The 19,514-nt window shown below is 35.7% G+C and overlaps 1 pseudogene; it reads left to right on the forward strand.

The window, feature by feature from the left end:
- The first annotated feature begins 7,707 nt into the window (after window positions 1-7,707).
- The window catches only part of LOC107952932 (DEAD-box ATP-dependent RNA helicase 57-like), a 53,474-nt pseudogene continuing 41,667 nt past the window's right edge, over window positions 7,708-19,514 (forward strand).

Raw genomic sequence — 19,514 nt, forward strand, 5'->3', positions numbered from 1 at the left:
GGGTCAACTCGTATTCCTTCAGCTGAAAAAATATTCCATAGTTATTAGACACCTTTAGCTAATAGAACACAAGTTTTTCTCTTTACGTGATTTAGTCTGTTTTATCGAATTAAGCACTCAAACAATAAAATTTCTTAACGAAAATTTCACACAATCATACTATCATGTTGTAAACATTAAAATAATAATAAAATAATTATTTTGACCTCGAATTTGTGGTCCCAAAACCACTATTCTGATTTGACTAAAAACGGGTTGTTACAGTTTGTGATATTTATAACAATAAACTTTTACTGAAAAGTACATGTGCTTTATATGAGACGGATTTGAATCGTTCCCAACTTTTAACCAAATGACCTTCCCTATTATCTTCATACCCTAAATTGCACCGAGTGTGTGCTCTAGCAAATACGAATCTAACACAAAATCAGAAATTAAATTATCACTTTTTTAGTAGAATTACATTTATTTTCCTCTACCAGAGGTGTCTATTTATAGAGAAAAAGACAGGAGAATCCTAGTTGAATAAGAATATATTTATTTAATAGTAAACACCTTAGATAATAACACTTGGGTTGTTGCCCATCTCATGTAATATGTAGGGATCCATCTCATGTAATATGTAGGGATTTGGACTTCTCCTTTATTAGGCTAATTATATGTGTTTCTTGAACTTTTGACCTAACACTTTATAATTTAATCCAACCCAATGCTTATTTTCCATTTCTCAAAATAAACATTATTTATTCAATTAATTTAATTAACTAATTTTTCATAACAACTTTATCGTATAAAATCTATAAGAAAATATATATATTTAATTTCCTTATTTAATGAATTTATAATGACTAATTAATTTAATTCCATTTTCGATTTCAATTATTTAATTATAGTTAATTAAATAATAATTCGTAAAACCTTAAATTAATTCTTAAGTAATTTTTGTACTTAGTGAGAAAACACATTCATTTGTTAATGAAACTCATTTCTCTTCATCATTTCCATTCATTTATATCCATTTGGTTCTACATGTAATTCAATTCTTGTTTCAACGAATTAGCGAAGGATCAATTGAGTATATATAATTAGGGCTTAAATAATTTATAATTAAATTCTAGCTTTTCGCCGATTAATTATAAACTTATTTAGCCACGAAGTCATTCCACTATAGTATCGTGATTAAGCTCTCTCTAATTATATACCATTACGAAAGCTACTAAATAAGTGCTTGTCAAATGACCTTATCATGAGTGAGTTACCCTCATAGGATATCCTTAATCTATTTGGGATAAATCCATTCTCTCAATATAATCCTATTTTAACTCATGGCAACCATTACATCTTCTTTCATGAAAAGTCAATTTCTATCAAATAGTAATCAAGTCTTTTTCATAAAGACAAATGACTCGTGACCTTGTTTACTTTTTATCTATCATTTAATGCCGATGAGAAGATATCATTTACCTTTTAGTTGGGCTATGAATTCTACTATTGTGAAATGATGCTATATATTGCAGAAGTTGTATACCTAAAGTACCACCTTTTAGTTCCTTATTTATTTAAACTCATGTTTTTACTTACATCAGAGTATATGAATCACACATACATAGTCCATCATCCACTTAAGATTAAGTTATGTCACATTATAAATGTCACAACTGAAGAAATCCATAAACAAATCTAGGATCTATTCTACTTGGGTCTTGTCCGACGTGCTGTTAATCAAGTCAGTAACATTTATTTTTCTATCTTCTGGGAGTCATCCGCTTCGATGCTCAAGACAAAGAATCTCCCTAATTAGACTTAATAGACGATATATTAATCTTTCAATCAATTTTCTCATTTTCTAATTAGATTAAAGACATGTTTAGGTTATTTACTAATAAAAGTTTTCTTTCTGTATTACAGTTTGACCACATAATACCACGTAATGTTAAATAACCTGTGAGCCAATATTTGCTTCTATTTATGTACAAAAAGCGTTAAAGGCTATATATAAGAAATATTAATGTAGTCAATAGATATTTTATTAAACCAATTTGTTCGAAAAATACAAGTATATATAGACGAAAATACTACACTTGAGGTACTAGATCCAACAGTCATCCACTCACCTCTGTGAAGTAGATGAGTTATATTTCGCATTCCTATGCCTTGTACATGTTACTTAAACTCCTAGTTACTAGAGTGTTAGTAAAAGGATTTGCAAGGTTATCCTTTAGTGCGGCTTTGACTACATCCAATATTTCATCTGTTACTGCCTTCCTTATAATGTGATACTTTCTTTTAATGTGTTTCATCCTCTTATGGTTTTTGGTTTCTTTGGGGTTAGCTATTGCCACTTATTTATCACAATAGTGTGATAGATTTTTTCCATACCAAGAATGACCTCGAGATTCGTAAGGAACTTCTAAAGTCGTATTTCTTCTTTTATTGCCTTAGAAGCCACTTAGGACAAAGACACATCCTGATGTTGATTTCCTCGAATCCCTACATGTTTCAAAGTCAGAATCAGTATATCTGATAAGAGTAAGACCTCCTTCACAATACACAAGCATATATTCATTCATTCTCCGTAACTGCTTGAGTATATGCTTAACTATTTGCCAGTGTCTTAGACTAGGATTCGATTGATATTGACTCACTAAACCTACTATAAAATAGATATTTGGACGTGTGCATAACATACCATACATGAGACTTCCTACTATCAAAGTGGAACAAACTTTTCTCATGTATTTTTTCTTTTATTGTCTTAGGACAGTCCTCCAAAGAAAGATGAAAACCTGATAGAAAAGGTTGAGTTCCTTTCTTTTAAATCGATCATTGCATAACATTTTAATATCTTGTCTATGTATGAAAGTTGTGATAAAGTTATCACTTTGTTCTTTTGATCCTTTAAGATTTGAATGCTTAGAACAAAGTTAGCATCTTCCAAGTCCTTAATGTTAAATTATTGGACCAACCACAGTTTAACCAATGATAATGTTCCTATATCATTTCTAATGAGTAGAATGTGATCGACATATAAAATGAGAAAGACCATCCTTAATATGTTAATAAACACAAGTTCGATCAACGTTTTGCTCAAATCTAAAAGTTCTAATCGCTTGATCAAATCTTTGATTCCATGAGCAAAATGCTTTTTAAGTCCATATTGTTGGATATGATGTTCTAAGTGTAGTATATTCGTTTGTATACTTGTATTTTTTTAAATAGTTTGTTTTAATAGAATTATCTATAAATTACATTAATACCCTTTATACATTATCCTCAATGGTTTTTGCCTTCAAAGCAAAATAAAAGCAAATATTATCTCACTAGTTAACTAATGTTCAAATAATACTAAGCGACATTACGTGGTCGAATAGTAATACGAGAAAATAACTTGTATTAGTAGATGAACCTAAACATGTCCTTAGTCTAATAAAAAATGAGCAAATCGATTGGAGGACTAATATGTCGTCTATCAAGTCTAATTAGGAAGATGCTTTGTCTTAGGCATCTGAGTGAATGACTCCAAGAATATTGAGATATAAATGTGACTATCACATCCCAAAAACTAGGTTAGTAGAAATTAGGTTAATGAACCAAGCGTCGTCACGACCGAATTTTTATTTAGATAATCTTTTGCTTATTTGATAATAAATAAATATCAATTGTAATGACTGAGTAGTGATGGAGCTATCCTTGATGATCTGAGTTCGAATCCCTTCCCTCTCATTAATTTCTTTTCAATGCAAATTTGTTTTAAACCCTTAGTAAAGATCATATCATGTTTTAATTATTTTCCTGTTAAAATGATTATAATAAAGTGAAATGGCCTAGTGGTTAAAAGTTTAAATATTTTCCTAACGGTCCTAGGTTCAAGTCTCCTCTTCTACAATTTTTAATTTATTTTTTTTGTGATTTTTCCCATGTACTTAAAGCCCTTCCTGTCTAACATAGCTTGCCATAAGAGGGGAAGATTCTTTCCTTTTCTTTTGGTCAACATACCATAATTGTGGAGACCATAATCCCCTTTTCACTCCTTTGTCCCCCTAACTTGCCAATTTCTCCATTTTTACCTTATGAATGGTTCATTGAACCTAGACAAGGTTGACCACACTTTTGCATCCATCCTTTCACTCTCCTCCCCTCATTGTTGCACTACCCATTTGTCCTCCCCATTTCTTTTTTTTCTCTTTTGATTAGCTCTTAACATTCTTTTTTTTGCTTTCTTTTTCTTTTTCTCCCACTATTTCTAGCTTTGCACCACTATCAACTAACCACTGAACCACCACCTTGCCACCTCTCCCATCTTATTTTTCTCCAAATGCCACCCTTAGTGACACCTTCCACTACCGTGGCAACCACCGCGCACCACTATGCAACTTCTCTCTTTTTCTTATTTTCTTTTCTCTTCTCATTCCTCTCTTTTAAGAGAGTGACTGAACCCATTCATAAGCTTGTATAAGGCTCGAGAAAAGCTATATTTGAAGATTATGCTTTGAATTGACTATCATCATGTGACTCATGTTTTATTTGAATGCTGATTGTTTATTTATGAAATAGTTTCATGTTTAATTGAAATAAGGATTATGAATTATTTTTACTTTTTAATTGAATATTTAAAGCTGAAATTATATGTGGTTGCTCCGTTAATTATTGTTACATCCCGTAGCCCGAGTCTGGAAACAGAACCAAGTTAGGTGTGTTACATTTAGTAGTATCAGAGTTACGATTTAGTTGATTCTAGGACTGAACATAGTGAATGTTGAGTCTAGAAATACATGCCACAATAACATGTGATAATTTGATTCTTTTGATCCGATTTGACTTTGTTTTCTTATAGATTTATTATGTTAGCAGATTCTAATCGTGCTATATCAGATAAGGTAAATGGTAATATTTCCAATTAAGGATCTACTGTTAGTGTGATGTTCTGCAAAAGCCATATGGTGAAATAAGAAGTGTTTTCTTTTAAAAGATGAACTAATGGTCCTTAGAGATACACGAGTTAATCTTATGGCTTTGCAACTACCCCCGATTGTGCCTTCCACGACACTCCCTTATCTTCAAAATTGGGTAAGTGTTCACAGACTTTCAGTTGATAATATTCGAAAACGTGGAACTGAATGATTCAGGGATAAAATTGATGATGATTTGGTCAAAACTTAATATTGCTGGAAACTACTCAGTGAATTTTTGATGAAATTGTATGTTCTTCTGAAGATAGTCTAAAATGATATGTCACTTTGAAAGATGAAGCTGATTGAAGATGAATAATTTTGATAGTAGTTACTCTTAAAGATTAAGTAAATTGTAATTTCCTCCAATAGGAATTTAAAAAGAAATACACTAGCAGATTGTATCTAGATAAGAAGTACAGAGAAATTCTAGAGCTGAAATAGAGAATTACGTGTATAATAGAGAATGAATGAGAATTTATCAGACTCCGAATGAATGAGAATTTATCAGAATCCATAAATATACTAGAGATATTGTATAGACAGAAGTTGAAATGTATACTCATTTTGAATGGGTTTAAATGAGGGCATATAGATGTTAGTGAGAGCTGTGAAATTGAAAGAGTTTGTAATTTTATCTGAACGATCACAGAAATTGGAAGACATATGCAGTGAAAGGGAGTAGACTAAGCTGAGACTCCGAGATTCTAGTAAACAGAGTACGACTAGATCATTTTTGACTCATTTATTGAAGAAATCAAAAGATGTTTATATTAATTTCACATCTCCGTCGAGATTTTCGAAAAGTTAAGCTAAAATTGAGTAACTTGAGATCCCCGACTACATCAGTAACTAGTTTTGGCAGTGTTCGTAAAATAGACAAATCATTTTGTATTCACAGTGGAAAACTCATCGAAGTAAGTGTGGACTAAATAACGAGGCTTATATGTATGTGGTTATTAGGAATAAAGAACGAGATTGTCTGAATTGAACATATCAAAAAGAGAGAAAGTATGAAATCTGTGACCACTCCTCAGAAAAGTAGACGATTGGGAATATAATGGTAGTGTGGGGGACAGTAAAGTGGAGATTAAAGATACTGTCAAAACCATCTTTCTTGAAAAATGGGGTCGACTTTGATTTGAAAACGAAAATGGGAGTCGCCACCAATCCTTTTTATTTAGGTGTGACCGGATCACCTAGTAATTCAATCATTTTAACAAAAATTTAAATTTATTAAAACAATGGTTTTTGGTCTACAAAATCCAAAAAATGGGTTCGGGAGTCAGTTACGCACGAGGAAGGGTTAGTACCTTTGATACGCCCAAAATTGGTACGTAATTGATTAATCAATGTCTTAGTGTCGAAAATTGAGAACTTTGAAGAGATTTAAAATACGATCCTTTGTTAAAAAGTTATTTAACTGAATTTTTTTTGAGAAAAAGGGCGTATTTCACGTTAATCGAGGAAAAGAATTATGTCCCGTAAGTTAGGACACAATGTCTTAAACCCTCGAAATGAGAATAAACCCCGAAAATTTTGTTTATTTTGAAAGAAATTTGACTATCTCGGTTTTAGAAAGAAATCATATTCCTTAAGTTAGAATAAGATCTTTTCTTAATTCCCTGGAACATTAAAAATTTTAAAAATGTTTATTTGGTTTGGATTTATCAAGAAAATCGAAGCCCCGTAAGTTAGGGTATGACCTCTCGAATCTTAAAACACGAATTATTAAAAAACAACATTTTTTAAAATGTATCGGGTAAAAAGGCAATACGAATTGGTAGTAAAATGTAAAAATAAATTTTGATATCAATATGCGTGACAGAATAATAATAGATGCATTAATATGAATGACAATAATAAGAACAAAAATAGAGTAAAATAAATAAAACCAAAAAGCTGATAAAAAGAAAAATAATAAATAAATCTAAAAGAGTAAATAAATAAGCCAATAAAATTTTAAAATAAAAAATAAACAAGAAATAATAATAGTAAAAAAATAATAATAGTAATAATGATAATAATAATAATAATAATAATATAATAATAATAATAATAATAATAGTAAAGACAACAACAATAGTAATAATAATAGAATATAATAATAAAATAAGGAATAATAATAACAACAATAATATAAATAATAATAAAAAACAATAATAGTAATAATAATAATGATAGTAATAATAATAGTAAAAATAGAAAATAATAGTATCGTAAAAATAATAATAATAGTAATAATTAATTAATTAATTTTAATAATAAAATAGCAAAATAACTAAAAAAAGGGGACCAAATTGAATTTAAAACATAAATTCAGGGAAAATTTGAAATAAATATAAAAAGAAAAGGACCAATTTGAATGCGCGAATAACAAGGAGGGACCAAAAGGGAAATTATTCCTCCCATCCAAATCGCACAGTTGTAGGAGGGACTAAATTGGAAACGAAATAAACTAATGGGCGAAAATTAAAAAAGATAAAAACTTAATTGCAAAATAATAAAAAAGCGAAAGGGCTAAAAGCGCAATTAGCCCTTCCGATTAAAAACACACGAATCCTAGGCTGGAGCGGTCGAGTCGGATGTGTAAGGCTCAAAACGACACCGTTTTGGGTCTCTGAGACTTAACCACTAAACGGCGTCGTTTTATTCTCTTATTTAAACCAATTTTTTTTAAATTAGCCATTTCCACCACTCTATTTAAAAAAACAGAGAAAAGGGAGGCTTTTCTCTCTATCCCTGCCTTGGCCAGCTCATGGGGGTTATCGGTGCTTCATGCACCTCTACCTCTGCCGAAAGCGAATTCAGGTAAGCTTCCCTTTCCTTCTATTTTTGCCCTTTTTTTATTTAAAATAGATTTGTAAAAAACAAAAATAAACAAAATAATAAAAAGGAAACATGAACACGAAGAGAAATCCCCAAAAAAGATTAAAAAATGACACCTTTTAAACTTTGGATTTGATTCTTTTGATTGCTATTGTGCCCTTTTTTGTATTGATTTTTGTTCGCAGTCAAATACAATCAAAATCAAAATGGCTTTATAGCCGAACGAAAAATAGAGAAAAATACAAAATTTCGCTCCTTTGTGCTTGCTATTTTTCCTGTTGTTTTCGTATGATTTGTAGGTACAAAGCCAGCTGTGGTGTATGGAGGAGGCGACGTGGAGCGTACGGAGGCGAAGGGCGCTGGCAGCCGTACATGGGGGTGTTGGCTGCGGCGCAAGGGAGCCCTAGGGTTCTGAGATATTTTTTATTTTTGGGCCTGTTGGGCCGTGTAACTTTGGGCTTAGTGTTTGTTTGGATTTAGGGTTAATGATTTAGGCTTGTAGGGTGCTTGGACATTTGTATTTGAGATTTCTAATTTGGGCTGGTTATTTGTGTTTGTAATATCTTGGGTTTTATTTTATTATTTTGTTTTTTTATTTTGGTTTTGGTATGGGTCCGAGCAAATTAGGCCTGTTACAAATACGATTATCAGATCTGAAGCTCAGGCTGTTGTCAAGGCTTATGTTATTCAAGTTCATGAGAAAGTTGTTTTTTCTGAAGTCATTCATGGTACATTTCCTTAAAATTTGACATTAGTCCTGATATAGATTGGTTAACTTGTTATGAAATGATATAAATTGTAAATAGAAGTGGATTGTATTATGATAATAGAAGAGTAAATCGATTAATGATCGAGATGATAGATTTGAATATTCCACCAATATCATGGTAATGTTATATGCTCAAATATTGATCTAAAAAGGTCTTGCATTATAGATACAAAATATATAAACTGAAGATAAAACAAGTCTGATGGTTAATGTATTCTTTAATGTGTTCACAGAAAATTTGCTAGAGTTTTCATCCAAAAGAAAAGTTGAATTTGTTATTGAATTAGCATTGGAAACTGCTTCAATATCTATTACACCATATAATATAGTGCTGAAAATATAGAAAGAATTGAAGCCTCAATTGCAAGAGCTATTAAACCAAAAGTTCATTTATTTGAGTGTGTCACCTTGGAATACTTTGATCCCAATTATGAAAAAGAAATACGAAACTTTTAGATTTCGTATTAGTTGCAGACAATTAAACGAAACTATTGCAAATAATAGATATCTATTGTTTTGTACTGATGTTATCCTATTTTACTTGAGGAATAGAGATAAACTTGATCAACGTCTAAGATTTGTACTGTAGACTTTACGAGAAAAGCAATTGTATGCCAAATTCATCAAGTGTGAAATCTAACTTCTCGAAGCAAGATTTCTAGAACATGTAACATCGGCTAAAAGTATTTGTATTGATCCGAAAAAAAGATCATCAGTTTTGATTTGTAAACCTCCGAATAATGTACGGAAGAGCACAATTTCTAAGAATAAGTAAGTGTTACAAATGGTTAATTGAGGCTTCGTGGTGGTCGTATTACCATTAATGAAACTATTACAGAAAACTGCTAATTTCATTGAGTTTGGAAATGGTTGGCAGAGCTTATTGTGAATACTCGTTTGGCTTGGAGTTATGACGATTATGACGATTCTATTTTCAATAGATTTGAGAACTAAACCGATATTTCTTCAGAGAATTCAGGAATTTCATAAAGACAATTTGAAGATTGCTAGTTAAATGAAGATTTGTACTTCTGAATTTAGTATTAATGATAACAAAAATCGACGTCTTTGTAACTATTTGAGTATGCCAAAAGATTCAAAACTGAAATGAGATAACTTACGTGAAGCTCACAACAATACCTGTTCATGTTATCAGGGCAGTATTAAAGTGTTTAAGTTCACAAAATTGTTTTATTGATAGTAAAGTATAAGAAGAGAGATTTCAAAATATGTGACAAGAAGTTTGTTATGTTAGCAAGATAATGCTTAGCATCGAGTTCCGTCAAGTTTGTTACGACCTATGATGGTTCTAGAGTGGAAATTGGATCAAGTCATTATGGACTTCGTATCAAGTTTATTGCTATCACTAAAAAAGAAAGAAGTAATCTTGAATGTTGTTGGCGGACTCACCAAATCCACACATTTCATTTAGGTTATAAAAGATTACTCATTTGAAATTTTTAATTACAAAACTCCATTACACTGGTCAGAATTGAGTGAAAGAAAACTAGTCGGGACTGATTTAATTAGAGAAACATAAAATAAAGTCTGCATTATCCGAAACTATTTGGAAGCCAACTTAAACCGTTAAAAATCGTATATTGATCTAAAAAGAAAGGAACGCTCAGACCGGGATACATATGACCATATGAAATTGAATTAAAACCTGACTTATCATATTCAAAAAAACTAGTAAAGATCTTGTGACAGCCCAAATTGACCCTAGTCGGGAAGTGGTTTCGGGACCACAAAACCGAGTCATAAAAATAATTGATTTCCATATTCTATGCTTATTATGTGTGTACATGAGTATGTGGAAGTTTCATTCTCCAATTTTGCCAATTGCATGAGAAATTATTAAATAGGGATTGATATGAGACATGGTGAAAATATGATAGGCTAATTTAAAATGGTCTATTAATGCATGTTGTGAAAATGATGGGTTTGCATGTCAAATTACCCAAAATTTGAGCTAGTGGTTGGCCATGCTATGGGTGGAAACATGTTGGGAACATGTTGGCCTAGTGAGGTATGTAGGAAAAAATAAAATAAGGGGCATGGGCATAAAATAATGAAAAGGAGTATGATGAATACAAAAAAAAAATGTGTGTAGTTGTTTCCCCCCCATTGCTGTGAGCTAAAGAAAAGAAAGGAGAAAATTTTTGTTCATCCTTTCTCATCTTCATTTAGCCGAAACTAGAAAGAAAAAACAAAGAAAAAAAATGCTCATCCTTTGGTTCATCCTTGGCCAAAAATTTTAAGGAGGAAGGAAGAAGAAAGGTTGAAGAGGTTCGGCCATGCATGTAGCTAGGCTAAGGTATGTTTGATGATGTTCCATGAGATGCATGCATGTTTTAGTTGTTAGCTTGAGTTCTACCTAGCCCATGGTCTAAATCTTGCTATGTGATGGAAATGGCACTCGGCCATGGATGCATCATTCTTGGTTGATGTTTGATGTTGTGGTGATGAGGCATGAGGATGAGTTAAGATTCGGCCTGGGTGGAGTTTGTGTTAATGCCATTGCATGCTAAATATGAAGCTTGTTAATGATGCATGTGATGGTGGCTTGATGATTCTTGAACCTTATTTTTAGCATTTTTGAGTGAGCACATATGTGCATTGGTTGCTAAATGGAGAAGAATCGGCTAGCAAGTTGTGTGCTAAGGCCGAATATAACTTTTGCATGTTAATGAGCAATGCATGTGTTAAATTGATGGAAAGGGAGAGGATGCTTTACTAGTGTGTATATGTGTGTATTAGCCAAGTTTTGAACTTGAAACAAAAGGGTGTTTAGTCAATACAAGTGACCATACTTGTAGAATGTATTAAGTGTTGAAATCAGCCCCAAAATAGACATGCATATTCGGCCAAGGGGGAAAAAATTAGCTAAAATGTTGAGTTTGATTCATGATTCCGTACATATGTGACTTTAATGTCTAATGTATAAATATGGGCTAAGTGCCTTGTGTTCCTCTTTTCGATGCTCAAATGATTAAATCAATTTATTTGTTTAATTAAGCTCAAGAGCGAAGGGGAACTAAATCCGATAAAGGGAAGGAAAAGTGGTCGAATAGCTATCGGAATCGTTCGACAACACCGAGGTAAGTTCTTGAGTAAAAGAGCTTAAATTATGATGTAATTAGATCATATTTTAAGCAAATTAAAATCATGCTCTTTGTGTGGCTATTGAGCTGAATTTGCAAGAATGATAAATGTCTTGTGTTTGAGTTTTGCTAACGAAAATGAAATATGAATGGGCCATGATTTATTGTTAAATGTGCATGGTTATTTGAATGATGTCCGGGCTAAGTCCCGAAGGCTTGTGCTAAGTGACAATATCCGGACTAAGATCCGAAGGCATTTGTGCGAGATACTAATTCCGGGCTAAGCCCGAAGGCATTTGTGCGAGATACTAATTCCGGGCTAAGCCCGAAGGCATTTGTGCGAGTTACTAAATCCGGGTTAAGTCCCGAAGGCATTTGCGCGAATTACTATAACCGGGCTATGTCCCGAAGGCATTTGAACGAGGAGCTATATCCGGTTAAATTCCGAAGGTACGTGATTTGGGAATGAATGAACTTGCTGTAAAATTCCAGTTAATACTCTCGAAACATCCCAACATTGAGGTATGTTTCGTATGTGCTTGAATTTAGTTGAGCCCTTACAAATAAGTATTCGCTCAGTTGATAAACGAGCTACCGGCCTTTGGCTGAGTTGATCTTTTGTGTATGTACATAAGGGTTGATAATGTGAAGCAAGTACGATATCGTAAATTTGTGCATATGAAATTATCCGTTTAGCTATATGAATGCTATACTTTTGTTGTGCTGGAATTCCTTGCTCAAAACTTACTAAGCATAAATTGCTTACTCCGTTTCATTGCTCCTCTGTTTTATAGATTTGGTTCTCCAGCTACCGGACTCGGGATCTTGAGGTCAAAGTCGCCCACACTATCAAAGCCCCCTTTTGGTACAATTTGGTTGAACTTCGAAATGGCATGTATAGGACTACCCGTTTGTTGTGGGTCGTGGACCTTTTGGACTTGTATAAATTTTGGATAGCCATGCGAAAATGGCTTATATGTGTTTGAATATAATGTTATAATCATTTGGTGTGGATATGCTTGACAAGGATTGGCCACGGGGATGGTTAATCACTTTCATAAATTGTGCTATTTATGCAAAAAGGGCTAGTTGAATCATGGAAACCATGAAATAGGTAAAGTCTACCTTAAAGGCAGATGCTGACAGCAGCAGTGATGTAGATTTGGAAAATCACTAAAAATAGTAGGAATGAAATTAAATAGTGAATAAATTAATTAAACAAACCTTGATGAATCTACTTTCATAGGAAAGTAACGAAACAATCATACGGATAGTATGTTAAGAGATATTCAGGTTCTCGTGAGATAGGGCCAGAACGGTTTCTGGATTTCCTGTTCCTACTTTGGAAATTCATTACAAATTAACCAGACATAATTAGGAGTCATACCATATATGGATAGATTCCTCTCTGAGTCTAGTTTCTATAGAAACAAACGGTATCAGTATTGGAGCCCTGTACAAGGAGATATCCAAGTCGTAATGCGCAAAGGTCAGGGTAGTCGATCCCTGTAACATGGGAGACTTTGACTAATAAACTGTACTAATTGGCCCGACCAAAAATTCTAGAAAAATATATGTAGATGGGCATATGAGTCTAGTTTCAGGGAAAAATCACGAAACTGATTTTCGAGTTGTGAAACTCAAGATATGATTTTTAAAGCGACTAGTACGCAGATTGGCAGTGTCTGGGAAATATTTTTATAAGGGGTTTAAAGTCTGTTAACACCTCGTGTTCGACTCCGGTGTCGGTCTCGGGTTCAGGGTGTTACATTTGATTGGTATCAGAGCTACGGTTTAGTCGATTCTAGGACTACCGTAATGCGTTGGGTCTAGCTATACATGCCATTTTATGTGATTATTGGATAGTGTGGTGATTTCTGACATTTGCAAATGTGTTAATTTATAGTAATGGATCCCGATCCCGATCGAGAGGTAGCTGATGATCTTGAGAGTGTGGCGCCTGCTCCCGCACAAGGGACAGCACCGGCGGACTCTCAACCTAATGCTAGTAACCCGAATGATGAAGCTAGACAAGCTTTCTATAGCGTGATGAATGATTGGTTCAACCAATACATTCGAACTAATACGGCTGTTCCACAACCTCCATTCCCAACTAATACCACCCCGCACCTACAATACCTCCGGTAACTGACCAAATAAGGTCAAATAAGCCCCAGTTGACAGAATCCGAAAACATGGGGCTACTGAATTAAGGCTACGGATAGCGACGATGCGAGCAAGCTGAATTTTGGTTGGACAACACTATCCGGGTACTCGATGAGCTATCTTGTACACCCGATGAATGCCTAAAGTGTACTATCTCCTTGCTACGCGATTCTGCCTACTATTGGTGGAGTACTCTGACTTCTGTTGTGCCCGAGAGCAAGTAACTTGGGAGTTTTTCCAAACTGAGTTTCGGAAAAAGTATATCAGTCAGAGATTTGTTGATAAAAATGGAAGGAATTTCTTGAGCTTAAGCAAGGTTCTATGTTAGTTACTGATTACGAGCGAAAATTTGTTAGACTTAGTAGATACGCTCGGGAATGTGTTTCGTCTGAGGCTATTATGTGTAAACGCTTCGAGGATGGGCTGAATGAAGATATAAAAATGTTCGTTGGCGTTCTTGAAATACGAGAGTTCGTAGTACTTGTCGAGCGAGCTTGTAAAGCCGAAGAGCTTAGAAAAGAAAAACAAAAAGTTGATGAGGGAACTGGAGAGTTTCGTAAAAGATCCTCGGGAAAGTCTCTTCAACAGGCATCGAAGAAATTTCGAGATGATGTGGGCTGGTCGAGAGGCACTTCGGGCCTTTTTAGACGAGATCGTGATCGACCCCCTGTGGGTACACGAGGCACTTCGGTCGCCAGTGTTGGGGATGAACGTCGAGACAGAACGAAATGTCGATATTGCGGTAAATGGCATTCGGGGAGTTGTAGATTCCCTGACCGCTCCTGTTACAAGTGCGGATCAGTTGACCACTTCATTAAAGATTGCCCGAGGTTGTCTGAACAGAATGTAAATCAGAGTGGGAAACCGGGTGCTACCACTGCTCGAGGTAGACCATCTGAAAATACGGGCAATGCTGGTGGTGGTCAGAGAGGATCTAGAGATGCTACGACCAGATCCGAGGCTCGTGCGCCTGCTAGAGCTTATGCTATACGTCCCGCGAGGATACTTCTTCGCCTGATGTTATTACCAGTATTTTTACACTCTTTGATACTAATATAATTGCTTTGATTGACCCCGGTTCTACTCATTCTTACATATGTGAAACCTTAGCATCCAGTAAGACTTTACCCATTGAGTCTACTGAGTTCGTAATTCGGGTGTCAATCCCTTGGGTCGTTACGTGCTGGTCGACAAAGTGTGTAAGAAATGTCCCCTAGAAATTCGAGGTTCCTGTTTTCCGGCGGACTTGATGCTTTTGCCGTTTGATGAATTTGATGTTATTCTTGGTTTGGATTGGTTGACCGCGCATGATGCGGTTGTGAATTGCAAAAGCAAGACTATTGATTTGAGGTGCGCAAATAACGAAGTAATCCGAGTTGAGTCTACGGACTTGGAGGGGATGCCAGCTGTAATATCAGCAATGTTGGCCCAGAAATATGTAAGAAAAGGGTGCGAAGCATACCTTGCGTATGTACTGGATGACAAAGAATTAGAAAAGAAACTCGAATCTGTGCCGGTGGTTTGTGAATACCCGGATGTTTTTCCTGAAGAATTACCGAGTTTACCACCTGTTCGGGAGGTAGAGTTTGGTATTGAGCTTGTACCTGAGACTACGCCGATTTCGATAGCTCCGTATCGTATGGCACCAACCGAGTTAAAAGAGTTGAAAGCTCAGTTGCAAGAATTGACGGATAGAGGTTTTGCTCGACCAAGTTTCTCACCTTGGGGTGCACCAGTATTGTTCGTGAAAAAGAAGGACGGAACCATGAGGTTATGCATTGACTATCGTCAACTGAATGAAGTGACGATAAAGAACAAATATCCGTTACCACGTATCGCTGATTTGTTTGACCAACTGAAGGGAGCCTCAGTGTTCTCAAAAATAGATTTGAGATCGGGCTATTATCAGTTGCGAATTCGAGATTCGGACATACCCAAAACTGCCTTCAGAACGAGATATGGTCACTACGAGTTCTTAGTGATGCCGTTTGGGCTCACTAATGCCCCTGCGGTATTTATGGATTTGATGAATCGGATCTTCAGACCATATTTGGATCGGTTCGTAGTTGTGTTCATTGATGACATCTTGGTCTATTCAAGAGATGAGACCGAACATGCTGAGCACCTGAGACTGGTGTTGCAAATTTTGCGGGATAAGCAGTTATATGCTAAGTTCAGTAAGTGTGAGTTCTGGTTAAGAGAGGTTAGCTTCTTGGGTCATGTGGTATCCGCATCGGGTATTCGAGTTGACCCGAACAAAATTTCAGCCATACTTAACTGGAAGCCTCCAAGAAATATTACTGAAGTTCGGAGCTTCCTGGGACTCGCCGGTTATTATCGACGATTTGTCAAAGGTTTCTCGATGATAGCCACACCAATGACGAAGCTACTTCAAAAGGATGTTAAGTTCGAATGGACGGAGAAATGTCAGAAAAGTTTTGATCAACTAAAAACTTATTTGACTGAAGCTCCAATTTTAGTGCAACCCGAATCAGGCAAAGAGTTTGTCATTTATAGTGACGCATCCCTACTTGGGTTGGGTTGCGTATTGATGCAAGAAAGTCGAGTGGTGGCCTATGCGTCGAGACAATTAAAGCCACATGAGAAAAATTATCCGACCCATGATCTTGAACTAGCTGCCATCGTATTTGCTTTAAAAATATGGCGACATTATTGTTTGGTGAGAAGTGCCATGTATTTTCGGATCACAAAAGTCTCAAATATTTGATGACTCAGCGAGACTTGAATCTGCGACAAAGACGTTGGCTTGAGTTGTTGAAATATTACGAGCTTGTCATTGATTACCACCCGGGAAAGGCTAATGTGGTTGCGGACGCCTTAAGTCGGAAGTCATTGTTTGGTTTACGAGCGATGAATGTGCATTTGTCTGTTCTACCCGACAATGTGTTAGTAGCTGAATTAAAAGCCAAACCATTATTGACTCATCAAATTCGTGAAGCTCAGAAAGTCGATGATGAATTGGTTGCAAAACGGGCTGAGTGTGTTCCGAACAAGGAATCGGAGTTTCAAATTGATGATGATGATTGTTTGAGGTTCAGAAGTCGTTTGTGTGTTCCAAGGAATTCGGAACTCATTTCGATGATTCTGAACGAAGCCCAATGTAGCCGAATGTCAATTCACCCGGGGGGTACGAAAATGTACAACGATTTGAAACGTCGATTTTGGTGGCATGGTATGAAACGAGACATCTCCGACTTTGTTTCGAGATGTTTAATATGTCAACAAGTGAAAGCGGAACATCAAGTGCCTTCAGGATTACTCCAGCCGATCATGATACTCGAGTGGAAATGGGATCGAGTCACAATGGACTTTGTGTCCGGACTGCCATGGTCAACAAGTAAGAAGGATGCGATTTGGGTTGTTGTCGATAGACTGACTAAGTCGGCTTACTTTATCCCCGTGTGTACGGATTTTTTATTGGATAAACTAGCCGAATTGTATGTTTCTCAGATTGTGAGATTACACGGGGTACCTATTTCTATCGTGTCGGATAGAGATCCGAGATTCACCTCGCGATTTTGGAGGAAATTGCAAGAAGCTTTGGGTACCAAGCTGCATTTTAGCACTGCTTTTCATCCCCAAACCGATGGTCAATCTGAGCGGATAATTCAGATACTTGAGGATATGTTGAGATGTTGCATCCTCGAGTTCAGTAGTTCATGAGAATGGTATTTACCTTTGATTGAATTCGCTTACAATAATAGTTTTCAATCAAGTATTAAGATGGCACCTTACGAGGCTTTGTACGATCGTAAATGTCATACACCATTGTTTTGGACCGAGCTCGGTGAAAGTAAAATTTTCGGAGTTGATTTGATTAAGGATGCCGAATAGAAAGTAAAGGTAATCCGTGAAAGTCTGAAAGCAGCCACAGATCGTCAAAAAAAAATCGTATGCGGATTTGAAACGAAAGGACATTGAATATCAGGTGGGAGATAAAGTGTTCCTTAAAGTTTCGCCTTGGAAAAAGGTACTCAGGTTTGGCGTAAGGGCAAGTTGAGCCTGAGATTCATTGGCCGTACGAAATCTCCGAACGAGTTGGTCCGGTTGCGTATAGATTGATTTTGCCCCCTGAGCTTGAAAAGATTCACGACTCTTTCATATTTCGATGCTTCGATGCTATCGATCTGATCCATCGCACATAATTAGCCCATCAGAGGTTGAAATTCAAGCCGATATGAGTTATGAAGAAGAGCCGATGCGTATCCTAGCTCGTGAAGTGAAGGAGTTGCGAAACAAAAGGGTTCCGTTAGTTAAGGTGTTATGGCTCAAACACGGGATCGAGGAACCTACTTGGGAAACTGAGAGCTCAATGAAAGAACGATACCCAAACCTATTTACCGGTAAGATTTTCGGGGACGAAAATTTCTTAAGTGGGGGAGAGTTGTGACAGCCCAAAATTGACCCTAGTCGGGAAGTGGTTTCGGACCACAAAACCGAGTCATAAAAATAATTAATTTCCATATTCTATGCTTATTATGTGTGTACATGAGTATGTGGAAGTTTCATTCTCCAATTTTGCCAATTGCATGAGAAATTATTAAATAGGATTGATATGAGACATGGTGAAAATATGATAGGCTAATTTAAAATGGTCTATTAATGCATGTTGTGAAAATGATGGGTTTGCATGTCAAATTACCCAAAATTTGAGCTAGTGGTTGGCCATGCTATGGGTGGAAACATGTTGGGAACATGTTGGCTAGTGAGGTATGTAGGAAAAAATAAAATAAGGGGCATGGGCATAAATAATGAAAAGGAGTATGATGAATACAAAAAAAAATGTGTGTAGTTGTTTCCCCCCCCCATTGCCGTGAGCTAAAGAAAAGAAAGGAGAAAATTTTTGTTCATCCTTTCTCATCTTCATTTAGCCGAAACTAGAAAGAAAAAAACAAAGAAAAAAAATGCTCATCCTTTGGTTCATCCTTGGCCAAAATTTTAAGGAGGAAGGAAGAAGAAAGGTTGAAGAGGTTCGGCCATGCATGTAGCTAGGCTAAGGTATGTTTGATGATGTTCCATGAGATGCATGCATGTTTTAGTTGTTAGCTTGAGTTCTACCTAGCCCATGGTCTAAATCTTGCTATGTGATGGAAATGACACTCGGCCATGGATGCATCATTCTTGGTTGATGTTTGATGTTGTGGTGATGAGGCATCAGGATGAGTTAAGATTCGGCCTGGTGGAGTTTGTGTTAATGCCATTGCATGCTAAATATGAAGCTTGTTAATGATGCAAGTGATGGTGGCTTGATGATTCTTGAACCTCCTTTTTAGCATTTTTGAGTGAGCACATATGTGCATTGGTTGCTAAATGGAGAAGAATCGGCTAGCAAGTTGTGTGCTAAGGCCGAATATAACTTTTGCATGTTAATGAGCAATGCATGTGTTAAATTGATGGAAAGGGAGAGGATGCTTACTAGTGTGTATATGTGTATTAGCCAAGTTTGAACTTGAAACAAAAGGGTTTATCAATACAAGTGACCATACTTGTAGAAGTATTAAGTGTTGAAATCGCCCAAAAAGACATCATATTCGCAAGGGGAAAAAAATTAGCTAAAATGTTGAGTTGATCATGATCCGTACATATGTGACTTAAGTAATGTAAAATGGCTAATGCTTGTTCCTCTTTTCATGTCAATATGTTAAATAAAGGTGGTCGAAATCAGCTATCGGAATC

This window comes from Gossypium hirsutum, chromosome A07 (assembly GCF_007990345.1).
Source record: "Gossypium hirsutum isolate 1008001.06 chromosome A07, Gossypium_hirsutum_v2.1, whole genome shotgun sequence".
Lineage (NCBI taxonomy): Eukaryota > Viridiplantae > Streptophyta > Magnoliopsida > Malvales > Malvaceae > Gossypium > Gossypium hirsutum.